At 46.4% G+C, this 15,672-nt stretch overlaps 1 protein-coding gene across 4 annotated transcripts in view; it reads right to left on the reverse strand.

Annotated features, from left to right (window-relative positions):
- The window catches only part of LOC140425369 (uncharacterized), a 122,376-nt gene that overhangs the window by 59,173 nt on the left and 47,531 nt on the right, over positions 1–15,672 (reverse strand). For 2 of the 4 annotated variants that reach the window (XR_011947843.1, XR_011947844.1), the window contains exon 3: positions 8,961–9,014. The exons of the other annotated variants lie outside the window; for them this stretch is intronic. The gene's annotated coding sequence lies outside the window, so the exon portion shown is untranslated. The remainder of the gene's footprint in view (positions 1–8,960; positions 9,015–15,672) is intronic. 4 annotated transcript variants of the gene reach the window in all.

Here is a 15,672-nt window from a genome sequence, read left to right on the forward strand (position 1 = left end):
TTATCAAACGCTTTTCTGAAATCCATATATACCACATCAACTGCTTTACCCTCGTCCACCTGTTTGGTCACCGTCTCAAAGAACTCAATAAGGTTTGTGAGGCACGACCTACCCTTCACAAAACCGTGTTGACTATCCCGAATCAAATTATTCCTTTCTAGATGATTATAAATCCTATCTCTTGTAATCGTTTCGAAGACTTTGCCCACAACAGAAGTAAGGCTCACTGGTCTATAGTTACCGGGGTTGTCTCTACTCCCCTTCTTGAACAAGGGGACAACATTTGCTATCCTCCAGTCTTCTGGCACTGTTCCTGTAGACAATGACGACATAAAGATAAAAGCCAAAGGCTCTGCAATCTCCTCCCTAGCTTCCCAGAGAATCCTAGGATAAATCCCATCCGGCCCAGGGGACTTTCCAGAAGTGCTAACACCGCCTTCTTATGAACCTCAATCCCATCTCGTCTAGTAGCCTGTATCTCAGTATTCTCCTCGACAACATTGTCTTTTTCCTGTGTGAATACTGACGAAAAACATTTATTTAGCGCCTCTCCTATCTCCTCGGGCTCCACGCACAACTTCCCAATCCTGTCCTTGACTGGCCCTACTCTTACGCTAGTCATTTTTCATTCCTGACATACTTATAGAAAGCTTTAGGGTTTTCCTTGATCCTATTCAATTTCAAGCTGGGGGAAATAGATGATTCCCAGAAATTGGTCCGAGAACTGAAGAGGCTTTCAATTGAAAGTGTAATCAAAACTGAAACCAAATTGTAAGAGTTGAAAGTTCAATGGGATTAGAAGTACAGTGGGAGCTCAGAGGAAGACGGGGACCAACTAGGGCAGGGAGAGATGATGAATGTCAGGAATCGCCTCTCGGTGACACCTGATGACATCCGGGTGAATAAATTTTATGAATATTAGCAGCCCAGTAATAAAACAAAGTCAGCCCGTCAGTCAGCCTGATCCTCTGTAGCAACTGTTTACAGGCCCCTTCAGGCCTTCTAATGAAGGAAGTAATGAACTGATAAAGTGAGCGAAAAAATAATTTAATAATAAGAATGGGAAGATACTGAAACAAATGGAAACAGTTTGGTAGAATAATCATTTTCACTGATTGTACTCTGCCGTTAGAGAAAGGTAAACCGTCTCTGAAAATCCAGTTTTGTTTGGGCAATCAGAAATATAAAGTTCGAGGTAAAGAGAGAGGAAAGAGAATGAGTGACTTTGATAAGTGAACCCTGATTTTAGTTAGATGGAAAGGAGAATAGCCTGTGAGAACTACAAAGCACTATCATTAATCAGAAAGCACTCACTTTTATTTAAATAAATAACAGAAGATCATCAGCACATAGAGGCCGGAAGCTCTACACCACCATGGTGCACACCCTGCAGACATGGGGAAGATCAGGGCAACGGTAGAGGTTCAATCGTAAGCACAAAGTGCAGGGCAGGGAAGGAAGGCAGCCTTGACGAGTTCCTCGAATGAAAATGAAAAATGAAAAGAAATGAAAATCGCTTATTGTCGCCTGTTCGGGGAGGCTGGTATGGGAATTGAACTTGCGCTGCTGGCCTGCCTTGGTCTGCTTCAAAAGCCAGCTATTTAGCCCTGTGCTAAACCAGCCCCTGCTGGTTTAATTGCATTAATGCATACAAATGCTTGGGGAGAGGCATAGGAGGCGAACCCAAGATATAAATTCAGCGCCAAATCCAAATCTAGTCAAATAAGTAATCCCACTTTACACCATCAAGTGTTTTTTCAGGGCGCAGGGAAATAATCATCTTTGAAACGGTCATGATTGATGGACCATAAGACCATAAGACATAGGAGCAGAATTAGGCCACTCGGCCCATCGTGTCTGCTCCGCCATTCAATAATGGCTGATATTTTTCTCATCCCCATTCTCCTGCCTTCTCCCCATAACCCCATATCCCTTATTAATCAAGAACATTCGGCATCACCACTTGGGGTAGCGGCTTCGTTGGGTGGCCTGTACGACTTCCTGCGATTAGAGAAGATAAAATATGAGTTAAGGGACTCTTTAGGGAGGTTTGAGGAAAGCCCCCTGATTTTGGTTTAGGTTGCAGCAGTGTTTGAGGGGCTGATCGTCGCCGGGGGTCGGGGGGGGGGAGGTGAAAATGGGGAAAAATCTGTAGAGACTGTTCAGTCGATTGTTGGGAAGTTTGTTTCCCGGGGTGTTTATTCGCTGTCACCTGTTTTGATACATGTATGTAATACATTTTTTTAAAAAATGAATCAAGAACCTATCTATCTCTGCCTTCAAGACACTCAGTGATTTGGCCTCCACAGCCTTCTGCGGCAAAGAATTCCACAGATTCACCACCCTGTGGCTGAAGAAATTCCTCCTCATCTGCTTTAAAGGATCGTCCCTTTAGTCTGAGATTGTGTCCTCTGCTTCTAATTTTTCCTACAAATTGAAACATCCTCTCCATGTCCACTCTATCCAGGCCTCGCAGTATCCTGTAAGTTTCAATAAGATACCCCCTCATCCCTCTAAACTCCAACGAGTACAGACCCAGAGTCCTCAACCGTTCCTCATACGACAAACTCTTCATTCCAGAGATCATTCTTGTGAATCTCCTCTGGACCCTTTCCAAGGCCAGCACATCCTTCCTTAGATATGGTGTCCAAAACTGCTCACAATACTCCAAATGGGGCCTGACCAGAGCCTTATACAGCCTCAGAAGTACATCCTTGGTCTTGTATTGTAGCCCTCCAGATGTGAATGCTAACACTGCATTTGCCTTCCTAACTGCCGACTGAACCTGCACATTAACCTTAAGAGAATCGTGAACAAGGACTCGCAAGTCCCTTCGTGCTTCTGATTTCCTAAGCATTTCCCCATTTAGAAAATAGTATCTGCTCCTTGAAGGTGGAGTTTCTGGTGGACAGGGTGGTAAAGAAGGCATTCAGCATGCTAGGTTTTATTAGTCAGAATATTGAATACAGGAGTTGGGACATCCTGTTGAAGTTGTACAAGACATTAGTAAGACCACACATGGAATACTGTGTTCAGTTCTGGTCACCCTATTATAGGAAGGATATTGTTAAACTAGAAAGAGTGCAGAAGAGATTCACGAGCATGCGACCAGGACTTGATGGTCTGAGCTACAAGGAGAGGCTGGATAGGCTGGGTCTTTTTTCCGTGGAGCGTAGGAGGCTTAGGGGTGATTTTACAGAGGTCTATAAAATAATGAGGGGCATAGATAAGGTAAATAATCAACATTTTTTCCCAAAGGAAGAGAAGTCTAGAACTAGAGGGCATAGATTTAAGTACTCCGCGATCTCATCTTTTAAAAAATATATATATTTTATTACAGACATGTATCAAAACAGGTTACAGCGAACAAACACCACGGGAAACATGCTTCCCAACAATCAACTATACAGTCTATACAGATTTATCCCCTTTTTCACACACACCCTCCCTCGCGATGAACTGCTCCTCAAACACGGTCACAAAAAACCCCCAACTTTCCTCAAACCCCCCTGAAGAGCCCCTTAACTCATACTTTATCTTCTCTAATCACAGGAAGTCATACCGATCACCCAACCAAGCCACTACCCCCGGTGGCGATGACGACTGCCACTCCAGCAAAATTCGCCGCCGTGCAATCAGAGAGGCGAAGGCCTCTTGGCCTTCCTCCTCGCCATGAGCTCCGGCTTCTCTGAGACCCCAAATATCGCCACTAAAGGGTCAGGTTCCACCTCCTCCTCCACTATCCTGGCTAAGACTGTGAACACTCCCGCCCAGAATCTTCCCAATTTTTTGCAACCCCAAAACATGTGTATGTGATTTGCTGGCCACCGCACACACCTCACACTCATCTGCCACCCCTTTAAAGAATCCACTCATTCTCGCCCAAGTCATATGCACCCTGTGCAGCATCTTAAACTGCAATAGGCTCATCTTTGCACGAGGTCCCGTTTACCCTACGCAATGCCTCATTCCATGCACCCCAATTGATCTCCCCTCCCAAGTCCGCTTCCCATTTCTCCTTGATCTTCACCACCCGCTCACCTCCCTGCTTCCCCAGCCACTTGTATATATCCTCAATTCTTCCCTCCCCTTCCACATCTGGAAGCAGCAGTCACTCCAGCAGGGTGTATCCCGGCAACATAGGGAACCCCCTTCAGACCTTTTGTGCAAAGTCCCTAACCTACAGATACCGGAACTCACTCCCTATCAGCAGCTCTACCCTCTCCCTTAGCTCCTCCAGACAGGCCAACCCTTCCTCCAAATACAGATCCCTCCTTGACCAGCCCCCTTCTCTCCACCTTCTGTATACATTATCCATCCCCCCAAGCTCAAACTCATGATTCTCGCACTACAGCGTTAGCACCGACATCCCTTCCACACTAAAATGCTTTTCACAGTAACTTAATTTGAAGCCTACTTATGACAATAAGCGATTTTCATTTCATTTTCAAATGCCTCCTCAACTGATTCCATACTTTCACTGTGGACTGCACCACCGGGCTCCTTGAATACCTACTCAGAGCCATTGGCAACGCTGCCGTCACCATAGCACTCAAACTAGACCCCTTACAAGGTTCCTCCTCCATCCTAACCCACTGTACCCCTTCTCCTTCCCACCACCGCCGCACTTTGTCCACATTCGCCGCCCAATAATAATGAAGCAAGTTCGGCAACGCCAACCTCCCCTGCTGCCTCTGTAGCAGGGTCCTCCCCGCTCGGCACCTTCCCCGCCCATACAAAGTCAGAAATGATCGTGTGCAGTTTCCGAAAAAAAGGCCTTTGCTATAAAGATCGGGAGAGCTTGAAAGATAAACAAGAACATAGAACATAGAACGATACAGCGCAGTACAGGCCCTTCGGCCCACGATGTTGCACCGAAACAAAAGCCATCTAACCTACACTATGCCATTATCATCCATATGCTTATCCAATAAACTTTTAAATGCCCTCATTGTTGGCGAATTCACTATTGTTGCAGGTAGGGCATTCCACGGCCTCACCATTCTTTGCGTAAAGAATCTACCTCTGACCTCTGTCCTATATCTATTACCCCTCAGTTTAAAGCTATGCCCCCTCGTGCCAGCCATTTCCATCCTCGGGAGAAGGCTCTCACTGTCCACCCTATCTAACCCCCTGATCATTTTGTATGCCTCTATTAAGTCTCCTCTTAACCTTCTTCTCTCCAACGAAAACAACCTCAAGTCCATCAGCCTTTCCTCATAAGATTTTCCCTCCATACCAGGCAACATTCTGGTAAATCTCCTCTGCACTCGCTCCAAAGCCTCCACGTCCTTCCTATAATGCGGTGACCAGAACTGTACGCAATACTCCAAATGCGGCCGTACCAGAGTTCTGTACAGCTGCAACATGACCCCCCGACTCCGGAACTCAATCCCTCTACCAATAAAGGCCAACACTCCATAGGCCTTCTTCACAACCCTATCAACCTGGGTGGCAACTTTCAGGGATCTATGTACATGGACACCTAGATCCCTCTGCTCATCCACACTTTCAAGAACTTTACCATTAGCCAAATATTCCGCATTCCTGTTATTCCTTCCAAAGTGAATCACCTCACACTTCTCTACATTAAACTCCATTTGCCACCTCTCAGCCCAGCTCTGCAGCTTATCTATATCCCTCTGTAACCTGCTACATCCTTCCACACTATCGACAACATCACCGACTTTAGTATCGTCTGCAAATTTACTCACCCACACTTCTGCGCCTTCCTCTAGGTCATTGATAAAAATGACAAACAGCAACGGCCCCAGAACAGATCCTTGTGGTACTCCACTTGTGACTGTACTCCATTCTGAACATATCCCATCAACCACCACCCTCTGTCTTCTTTCAGCTAGCCAATTTCTGATCCACATCTCTAAATCACCCTCAATCCCCAGCCTCCATATTTTTTGCAATAGCCTACCGTGGGGAACCTTATCAAACGCTTTGCTGAAATCCATATACACCACATCAACTGCTCTACCCTCGTCTACGTGTTCAGTCACCTTTTCAAAGAACTCAATAAGGATTGTGAGGCATGACCTACCCTTCACAAAGCCATGCTGACTATCCCTGATCATATTATTCCTATCTAGATGATTATAAATCTTGTCTCTTATAATCCCCTCCAAGACTTTACCCACTACAGACGTGAGGCTCACCGGTCTATAGTTGCCGGGGTTGTCTCTGCTCCCCTTTTTGAACAAAGGGACCACATTTGCTGTCCTCCAGTCCTCTGGCACTATTCCTGTAGCCAATGATGACATAAAAATCAAAGCCAAAGGTCCAGCAATCTCTTCCCTGGCCTCCCAGAGAATCCTTGGATAAATCCCATCAGGTCCCGGGGACTTATCTATTTTCAGCCTGTCCAGAATTGCCAACACCTCTTCCCTACGTACCTCAATGCCATCTATTCTATTAGCCTGGGGCTCAGCATTCTCCTCCACAACATTATCTTTTTCCTGAGTGAATACTGACGAAAAATATTCATTTAGTATCTCGCCTATCTCTTCAGACTCCACACACAATTTCCCATCCCTGTCCTTGACTGGTCCTACTCTTTCCCTAGTCATTCGCTTATTCCTGACATACCTATAGAAAGCTTTTGGGTTTTCCTTGATCCTTCCTGCCAAATACTTCTCATGTCCCCTCCTTGCTTGTCTTAGCTCTCTCTTTAGATCCTTCCTCGCTACCTTGTAACTATCCATCGCCCCAACCGAAACTTCACACTTCATCTTCACATAGGCCTCCTTCTTCCTCTTAACAAGAGATTCCACTTCCTTGGTAAACCACGGTTCCCTCGCTCGACGCCTTCCTCCCTGTCTGACCGGTACATACTTATCAAGAACACGCAGTAGCTGATCCTTGAACAAGCCCCACTTATCCAGTGTGCCCAACACTTGCAGCCTACTTCTCCACCTTACCCCCCCAAGTCACGTCTAATGGCATCATAATTGCCCTTCCCCCAGCTATAACTCTTGCCCTGCGGTGTATACTTATCCCTTTCCATCATTAACGTAAACGTCACCGAATTGTGGTCACTGTCCCCAAAGTGCTCTCCTACCTCCAAATCCAACACCTGGCCTGGTTCATTACCCAAAACAAAATCCAACGTGGCCTCGCCTCTTGTTGGCCTGTCAACATATTGTTTCAGGAAACCCTCCTGCACACACTGTACCAAAAACGACCCATCTATTGTACTCGAACTATATCTTTTCCAGTCAATATTTGGAAAGTTAAAGTCTCCCATAATAACTACCCTGTTACTATCGCTCTTATCCAGGATCATCCTCGCCATCCTTTCCTCTACATCCCTAGAACTATTAGGAGGCCTATAAAAAACTCCCAACAGGGTGACCTCTCCTTTCCTGTTTCTAACTTCAGCCCATACTACCTCGGAAGAAGAGTCCCCATCTAGCATCCTCTCCGCCACCGTAATACTGCTCTTGACTAGCAGCGCCACACCTCCCCCTCTTTTGCCTCCTTCTCTGAGCTTACTAAAACACCTAAACCCCGGAACCTGCAACATCCATTCCTGTCCCTGCTCTATCCATGTCTCCGAAATGGCCACAACATCGAAGTCCCAGGTACCAACCCATGCTGCCAGTTCCCCTACCTTGTTTCGTATACTCCTGGCATTGAAGTAGACACACTTCAAACCACCTACCTGAACACTGGCCCCCTCCTGCGACGTCAAATCTGTGCTCCTGACCTCTATACTCTCATTCTCCCTTACCCTAAAACTACAATCCAGGTTCCCATGCCCCTGCTGCATTAGTTTAAACCCCCCCAAAGAGCACTAACAAATCTCCCCCCCAGGATATTTGTGCCCCTCAGGTTCAGATGTAGACCATCCTGTCTGTAGAGGTCCCACCTTCCCCAGAAAGAGCCCCAGTTATCCAAAAATCTGAATCCCTCCCGCCTGCACCATCCCTGTAGCCACGTGTTTAAATGCTCTCTCTCCCTATTCCTCATCTCACTATCACGTGGCACGGGCAACAACCCAGAGATAACAACTCTGTTTGTTCTAGTTCTGAGCTTCCATCCTAGCTCCCTGAAAGCCTGCCTGACATCTTTGTCCCCTTTCCTACCTATGTCGTTAGTGCCAATGAGGACCACGACTTGGGGCTGCTCCCCCTCCCCCTAAGGACCCGGAAAACACGATCCGAGACATCACGTACCCTTGCACCTGGGAGGCAACATACCAAACGCGACTCTCTAATTACTAATGCTCGAGTTACTAATGCTCTGCTCCTCTCCCCCCTTCCCTTCTGAGCAACAGGGACAGACTCCGTGCCAGAGGCCCGTACCCCATGGCTTACCCCTGGTAAGTCCCTCCCCCACAAGTATCCAAAGCGGTATACTTGTTTCTCAGGGGAACGGCCGCAGGGGATCCCTGCACTGACTGCTTTTTCCCAGTCCCTCTTACAGTTACCCACCTATCTCCAATCTTTGGTGTAACTAATTCCCTGAAGCTGCTATCTATGACCCCTTCTGCCTCCCGAATGATCCGAAGTTCTTCCAACTCCAGCTCCAGTTCCCTAACTCGGTCTTGGAGGAGCTGGAGATGGCAGCACTTCCTGCAGGTAAAATCAGCAGGGACACTAACGGCATCCCACACCTCAAACATCCTGCAGGAGGAACATTGCACTCCCTTCCCTGCCATCCCTCTAACTTTCAACCAAGATCTGGCTAATAAATTTTTTAAAAAAGAAAAAAATAATATAATATGGCACTTACCTCACACCAATGGGTTTTATTATTAGGTTAGAGGAGGAGGGTTTTATTATTAGGTTAGAGGAGGAACCTGGCAGAATATTCATTTTCACCACTTGGACCCTCCCAGACAGCTTTAAGTGCAGTGTATCCCACCTCTTAAGATCCACCCAAACCTCCTCCACCAGTTTCGTTAAGTTCCGCGATCTCATCTTTAATAATGGACTCTAAAATCTTACCAATGACCGAAGTCAGGCTAACCAGCTTATAATTTCCCGTCTTCTGCCTCCCTCCTGAGAGAAAGAGAATATTTGGATTATTAAATGTATTAAATGAATAACCGACTAAAAAAACTAACACAGGCTTGTGGAAAAGTACTGCTTGGACAAGGAAACAGATGCACATGAGGAAGTGGAGAAAATGAAGAAGTAGGAATAGCATTAACAGAAGAAATAATAATAGGTCTGAACGTTGAGCAAGATAGATTGGGGAAGGCTTAGCAAAATAGATGAGTGGACAGTCTTAAAGACATAAACAAGTCACTGAGGCTGCGCAAATGTCCAAGGGAACCATCCACTGGACAGAAAAAGTACGTTAACGTGAACATATAATGTATGATGAAGCGTGAATACTGACATATAATGTATGATGAAGGCGTACAAGGAAGAATGTGAACCTCAGTGAAACCTGATCCAATCAGGAGGAGAGGGCAGGAGAATGATAAACGAATAAAGTATATATAAACAGACGAAACAAGCTATTTGGTGTGCTCCTGTCTAGGAGGCACCCGACTCTGCAGACTTGTATAAGGATAAATAAAACTAACTTGCTTCTAGTATTTTTGTCCTCAGTGTCAGTGATTGTGAGCACACATTCAAATCTCACAAACTTGGGGGCTCGTCCGGGATTGTGCGCCACCCTGCCAGCAGAAGGGGCAAGAGAAACACTGGGATGACGCGTCCTACCGATTTCGGTAGTCCTAAGAATCACTGCTCCTGGAACTGACAGCGTGACGTGACCCGGACCAGAGGACTCTAGAAGCAAGGAGGAAGAAATAAGGAGGTACCAGACCGTCGAGCAATTCTTGTGCACAAGACCCGGGTAAGAAAAATGACTATTAGGTAATACTCAGGCGACGGGGGAGAAGGTAGGTGACAGGTGAAAGACGCTTACGGGAAAAATAGGAAGAACCAACAAAAGGATAAAGGATTGAGAGATGGGGGGAAATCTAAGTAAAGAGAGGGGTGGAACACCCGGAGGAAAGAGTGGAAAAGGCAGTCCTGAAATCCCGCCAGATAGTCCATTAGGGCGGATGTTGGAAAATTGGGAGAATACCTCCTGTACAAAAGGAAAATCAAAAGAGAAAATGATTAGATATTGCTATTATTAGTCAAGGGAATAAGGGAATCGGTACCCAAGGGGCAGAACTTTGAGAAAGCATTTGAAAACAGACAAGAGAAGGATGAGGCGCCTGCCATATTTTTGCAGAGGCTAAGGAGAAATATACAACAGTATTCTGGCATGGATCCAGAATCAGATGCCAGTCAACAAGTATTACGGGCAAATTTTGTCACCAAATCATGGCCAGACATTAAAAAGAAACTGGAAAAATTAGAAGACTGGAATGACAAATCCATAAATGAGTTACTCAAGGAGGCACAGAAGGTGTATGTGAGAAGGGAGGACGAAAAGACAAAGGGAAAAGCTAAAATAATGATGCAGGCGGTAGAGCAAGTTGTGGAAAAGAAGTGGAATAGTGAAAGTAGAGACGGGAGAGGTAGAAGAGGCTGGGGACAAATGAACCAGTGGAGTGGGAACAGAGGAAGAGGAAGGGGACAAGGAAGAGGCCGAGGACAAGGAGGTGCTGGGATGGGAAACTGGGAAACAGGACCCTTGAAATGTTATTACTGTGATGAGGAAGGACATTTTAAGAGGGATTGCCCGAAAAGACAGAAGGAAACAAAAGTGTACTCCTTGTTGCAAGGAGACGAATAGGAGAGTCAGGGGCTCCACTCCCTGGGGATAGAAGGATATAGAAGGGAGCCCTTGGTAAACTTGAAAGTGGGACCCCGGGGAGAGGAAGTGGTATTTATGGTAGACTCAGGAGCGGAAAGATCAAGTGTGACTGAGGTACCAAAGGGAAGAAAACTGGGAAAGAAAGAAATAAAAGTGGCAGGGGTGGGAGGAAAAACGATAACAGTCCCTGAAATAGAAGACGTACTGGTCAAGTATCAGACCAGAGAGGCTGTGGAAACCTTAATATTAATCCCGCAGGCAGGAATAAATCTTATGGGAAGGGATCTACAGGTCCAATTGAGGTTAGGGACCGCACCAGTGGATGGAAAAGCGAAAATAAAGATGTATAACATTACGAAAGAAAACGAAAAAGAAATAGACCCCACGGTATGGGCAAGCCAAGGAAATAGGGGAGGGTTACTTATACCCCCATTGAAAATCAGCCTAAAGACAGGCTGTGAACCCGTGCGAGTAAGACAATGCCCGATATCAATGGAAGGACGAAAAGGACTCCAGCCTGTCATGGACCTACTAGAAACGGACGGTGTAATAGAACCCTGTATGTCCCCCTTTAACACTCCAATTCTACCAGTTAAGAAGCCTAATGGAACGTATAGAATGGTCCAGGATTTAAGGGAATTAAATAAGATTGTGCGGAAGCGCCACCCAGTGGTGCCCAACCCATACACTATAATGGGACAGATACCCCATTGTAGTAAGTGGTTTAGCGTCATAGACCTTAAGGATGCATTTTGGAGTTGTCCAATAGACCAGAGCAGTCAAGACATTTTTGCATTTGAGTGGGAGAACCCATATACTAGGCGAAAACAACAGTATAGGTGGGCAGTTTTACCGCAGGGGTTTACGGAATCACCAAACTTATTTGGACAAATATTGGAGCAAGTACTGGAGGAATATAACGGAGGACAAGAGACGCAGTTATTACAATATGTGGATGATTTACTAGTATCAGGGCAAGAGAAGGCGGCGGTAACAAAAGGAACGATAGAACTACTCCTTGCGGTAATAGGTTAGCTGACGAGGAAGCCAGACAGGCCGCAGTGACTGGCCCGACCCGCATGATGAGTCTTATCCCACAGCCACTACACCTCACCAAAAATCCGATTTTTACTTTGGCGGAGCAGACACAGCTCCAGGGGCAAGGGGCTACCAAAAATGAAAAGGGGGAATGGAGGCTGCAAGATGGCTGACAGGTGTTAAATAAAGAAATCTCGAGAGAACTAGTGGGTCAGTTACACTCACAATCTCACTGGGGCACGCAGGCCCTGTGTGATGCTTTCCTGCTGTGTATGCCTGCTGTGTATGCCTGTACCGGGATCCATACTCTCGCCAAACAGGTGAGCGACCGGTGCATAATCTGTCAGAAAGTTAGCAAGAAGAATATGCGGCGACCCGTTGTAGGGGGCCGCCCGTTGGCAGTCAGACCATTCCAACGTATTCAGATTGATTTCACCGAGCTTCCCCTCGTGCAACGGTGGCGGTACGTTCCGGTTATAGTTGATTACTATACATGATGGGTGGAGGCTTTTCCAACCGCCACTGCTACGGCACAGGCGGTCGGCAAAATCCTTCTTGAACAAATAACTCCACGATATGGGGTCATTGAGTCCATTGACTCCGACCGCGGAACGCACTTCACTTCTAAAGTGAAGTCATGAGCCATCAGCTCATTTGTGAGACCCTAGGTATCCGGTGGGATTTGCACACCCCCTGGCACCCTCAAAGCTCCGGGATGGTGGAGAGAATGAATAGCACCCTAAAGGCCCAGCTGACAAAACTGATGGCTGAGACAAATCTGCCCTGGACTAAGTGCTTACCGCTGGCACTGTTACGTATTAGGACGGCGCCGCGGAAAGACACCTTACGAGATGTTATTCGGATTACCCTATCTGGGACGAACTGAGGGTACACCCACTATAGAATGTAATGATATTTTTATGAGGAACTATTTACTGGCGATGTCTCGTTCACTTACAGAATTAAAAGAGAGGGGTTTGCTGTCTCAAACACCTCCTCTGGACTTTTACATCCATAAGCTCCGACCAGGAGACTGGACACTGATTAAGTCATGGCGAGACGAGAAACTTAAACCTGTCTGGGAAGGACCATTCTTGGTTTTGTTAACCACTGAGACCTCCGTCCGTACAAAGGAAAGAGGCTGGACTCACGCCACTCGAACCAAAGGTTCCATCGAACCTACGCCGGACGAACTACCAGCCGAGTGGGCTGTCCAACCCGGAGACCGCCCGCTGACATTGACTTTTACCCGAAAGACACAATGATCATCACTCTCGTATGTACCCTCCTCAGCATTTGCACAGCCACTGTGCCTCCATGCACTAAGTGCTACATGGAACTCCGCTCAGGCACCTGCTGCCTGCCCCAATACTTCACCAATGAGCTCTTCACCTCGCATACAGTCGTACCACAGAAGTGCCACACACAGAAGGGTACTACCTGCACAGAAGGCGGCGTGCAATATGTAATGTTTAAAAATACTAGGGTGACAGGCTGTCCACAACAAGATTGGCTCTGTGTTAAAAGCCAGCCAGGTACAGGGGGATCTAAGGCAGACAGGGTGCGAGAGAGAATAGTAAAAAGGAGGAAAAAGAAAGGGCAGAAGAAGAAGGGAAAACAACCCCCAAACTCCTCACTCTATGAGCAGCTCAAGGGGGAGATACAGTTGCCAAAGGCTGGGGGGAACTTATTTGTAGACCTTGCGCTCCGTATTACACAGACCCTTAAGGTTACCAATTGCTGGGTCTGCGGCGGACCCCTCACTAGTGAATGTTGGCCCTGGCGAGGGGCTACCGTCGATGCCCCTGATTTATTTGACTGGAATATAACCACCGGCATGGTCCGCCGACCACAGACCTGGGTGCTCACGGACACGCCCTATGCACGACATTGTGTCTCTAATAATCCAACCGGACCAACGGTACGGCCTGTAGGCACAAGCCCCTGCGAGTATACTAAAACTTTCGACCAGGATGGTAACACTGCCTGGTACCCCAGTGTCCCAGCCTCTCGATTATCTCCTCGCGGAGGAAGGAGGGGTCTGCGGGAAGTTTAATCTCTCGAATTGCGGTTTAAATATTGACAATAATGGAGAGGCGGTGCAGGCGATAGCCAAAGATTTAAGAAAGATTGCTCATGTCCCGGTCCAACGCTGGACTCCTCTCGGTGGGGCATGGTGGAACAACATTTTTGACGGTACTTGGTGGAAGACCTTAGCATTTATTGTAGTCTGTGTCATGTTGGGTCTTATGGTCCTACCTTGCCTGATACCCTGCTTCCAGCGACTTATCACGAGTGTGGTCAGCCGGATGGTTGCAGTCCCAGCACCGGGATCAGACCAAACATCTCAGGTCATGCTCCTGTGCCCGGCTCTCACCGAGAAGAGGCAGATTAAATTGATGTTACAGCGCCTTGACCGCGGTACTTGAGGTTATTTATTTAACACATGATAAAAAGAAAAAGGTTGGATTGAGAGAAAGAGAATATTTGGATTATTAAATGTATTAAATGAATAACCGACTAAAAAAACTAACACAGGCTTGTGGAAAACCACTGCTTGGACAAGGAAACAGATGCACATGAGGAAGTGGAGAAAATGAAGAAGTAGGAACAGCATTAACAGAAGAAATAATAATAGGTCTGAACGTTGAGCAAGATAGATTGGGGAAGGCAAAATAGATGAGTGGACAGTCTTAAAGACATAAACAAGTCACTGAGGCTGCGCAAATGTCCAAGGGAACCACCCACTGGACAGAAAAAGTACGTTAACGTGAACATTTAATGTATGATGAAGCGTGAATACTGACATATAATGTATGATGAAGGCGTACAAGGAAGAATGTGAACCTCAGTGAAACCTGATCCAATCAGGAGGAGAGGGCAGGAGAATGATAAACGAATAAAGTATATATAAACAGACAAAACAAGCTATTTGGTGTGCTCCTGTCTAGGAGGCACCAAACTCTGCAGACTTGTAGAAGGATAAATAAAACTAACTTGCTTCTAGTATTTTTGTCCTCAGTGTCAGTGATTGTGAGCACACATTCAAATCTCACACTCCCTTCTTAAACAGTGGTGTTACATTAGCCACTTTCCAGTCCTCTGGGACCCTTCCTTCCTGGAGAATGTATTATATTAAGGAATCTGTTGATATTTGAGAATGAATGATGACTTTTCAATTAGGTGAATTGGACATTCTGAATTTACCCTCTGTGTACTGTTTCTTACCTGTCTTCTACCCTTACTGGGAACTTTGTTTTTTTTACTTCTCTCTGTCTTCTCTCCTGTTGTTCTTTTCAACCTCCCCCTGTCTCCTTGGCTTCTGCTGCCCTTTTTGTGCTTTTGCTCTGTGGCTGTCTTCAACTCCATGGTCAGCATTTCCAATTCGCAAAGCACCTGCGATCTCCTGCGCATGCGTCAGGCGAGAAAGGGCCACGCATGCGCATGTCTGAATTAAAAGCACATTAGTTCCGCGCATGCGCGTGGGCCTAATCAATATTGAAACCTTCTGAGCCGCACGTGTGCGGCCCATTCCCAGTCAGCGCATGCGTGGGAGGTCGTAGGTTCAGCAGGCCTTGGAAATGCCAACCATGGAGCTGAAAATGAAGATTAGATTTAGTTTATTTACATTACAAAGAACAATACTTAATCATTTAGAATCTTATTTGCGGTACACCGAACCTCAGAAATAAATGCATACCTCTGTTCTCTTTTTCAACCCCTTGTGTATTACAAAAAAACGTGTATCCCTGATGCATAAAACCATGTACCATTAAAGCATAGTCGCATAAGTTACAGACATTATAGAAAGTGATAATAAAAAAAGCAAGGCAGTGAGACATGGTGATTAGCACTGCTGCCTCACAGCACCAGGATCCTGAGGTTTGATTCCAACCT

Source organism: Scyliorhinus torazame, chromosome 6, assembly GCF_047496885.1.
Source record: "Scyliorhinus torazame isolate Kashiwa2021f chromosome 6, sScyTor2.1, whole genome shotgun sequence".
In the NCBI taxonomy this organism is placed as follows: domain Eukaryota; kingdom Metazoa; phylum Chordata; class Chondrichthyes; order Carcharhiniformes; family Scyliorhinidae; genus Scyliorhinus; species Scyliorhinus torazame.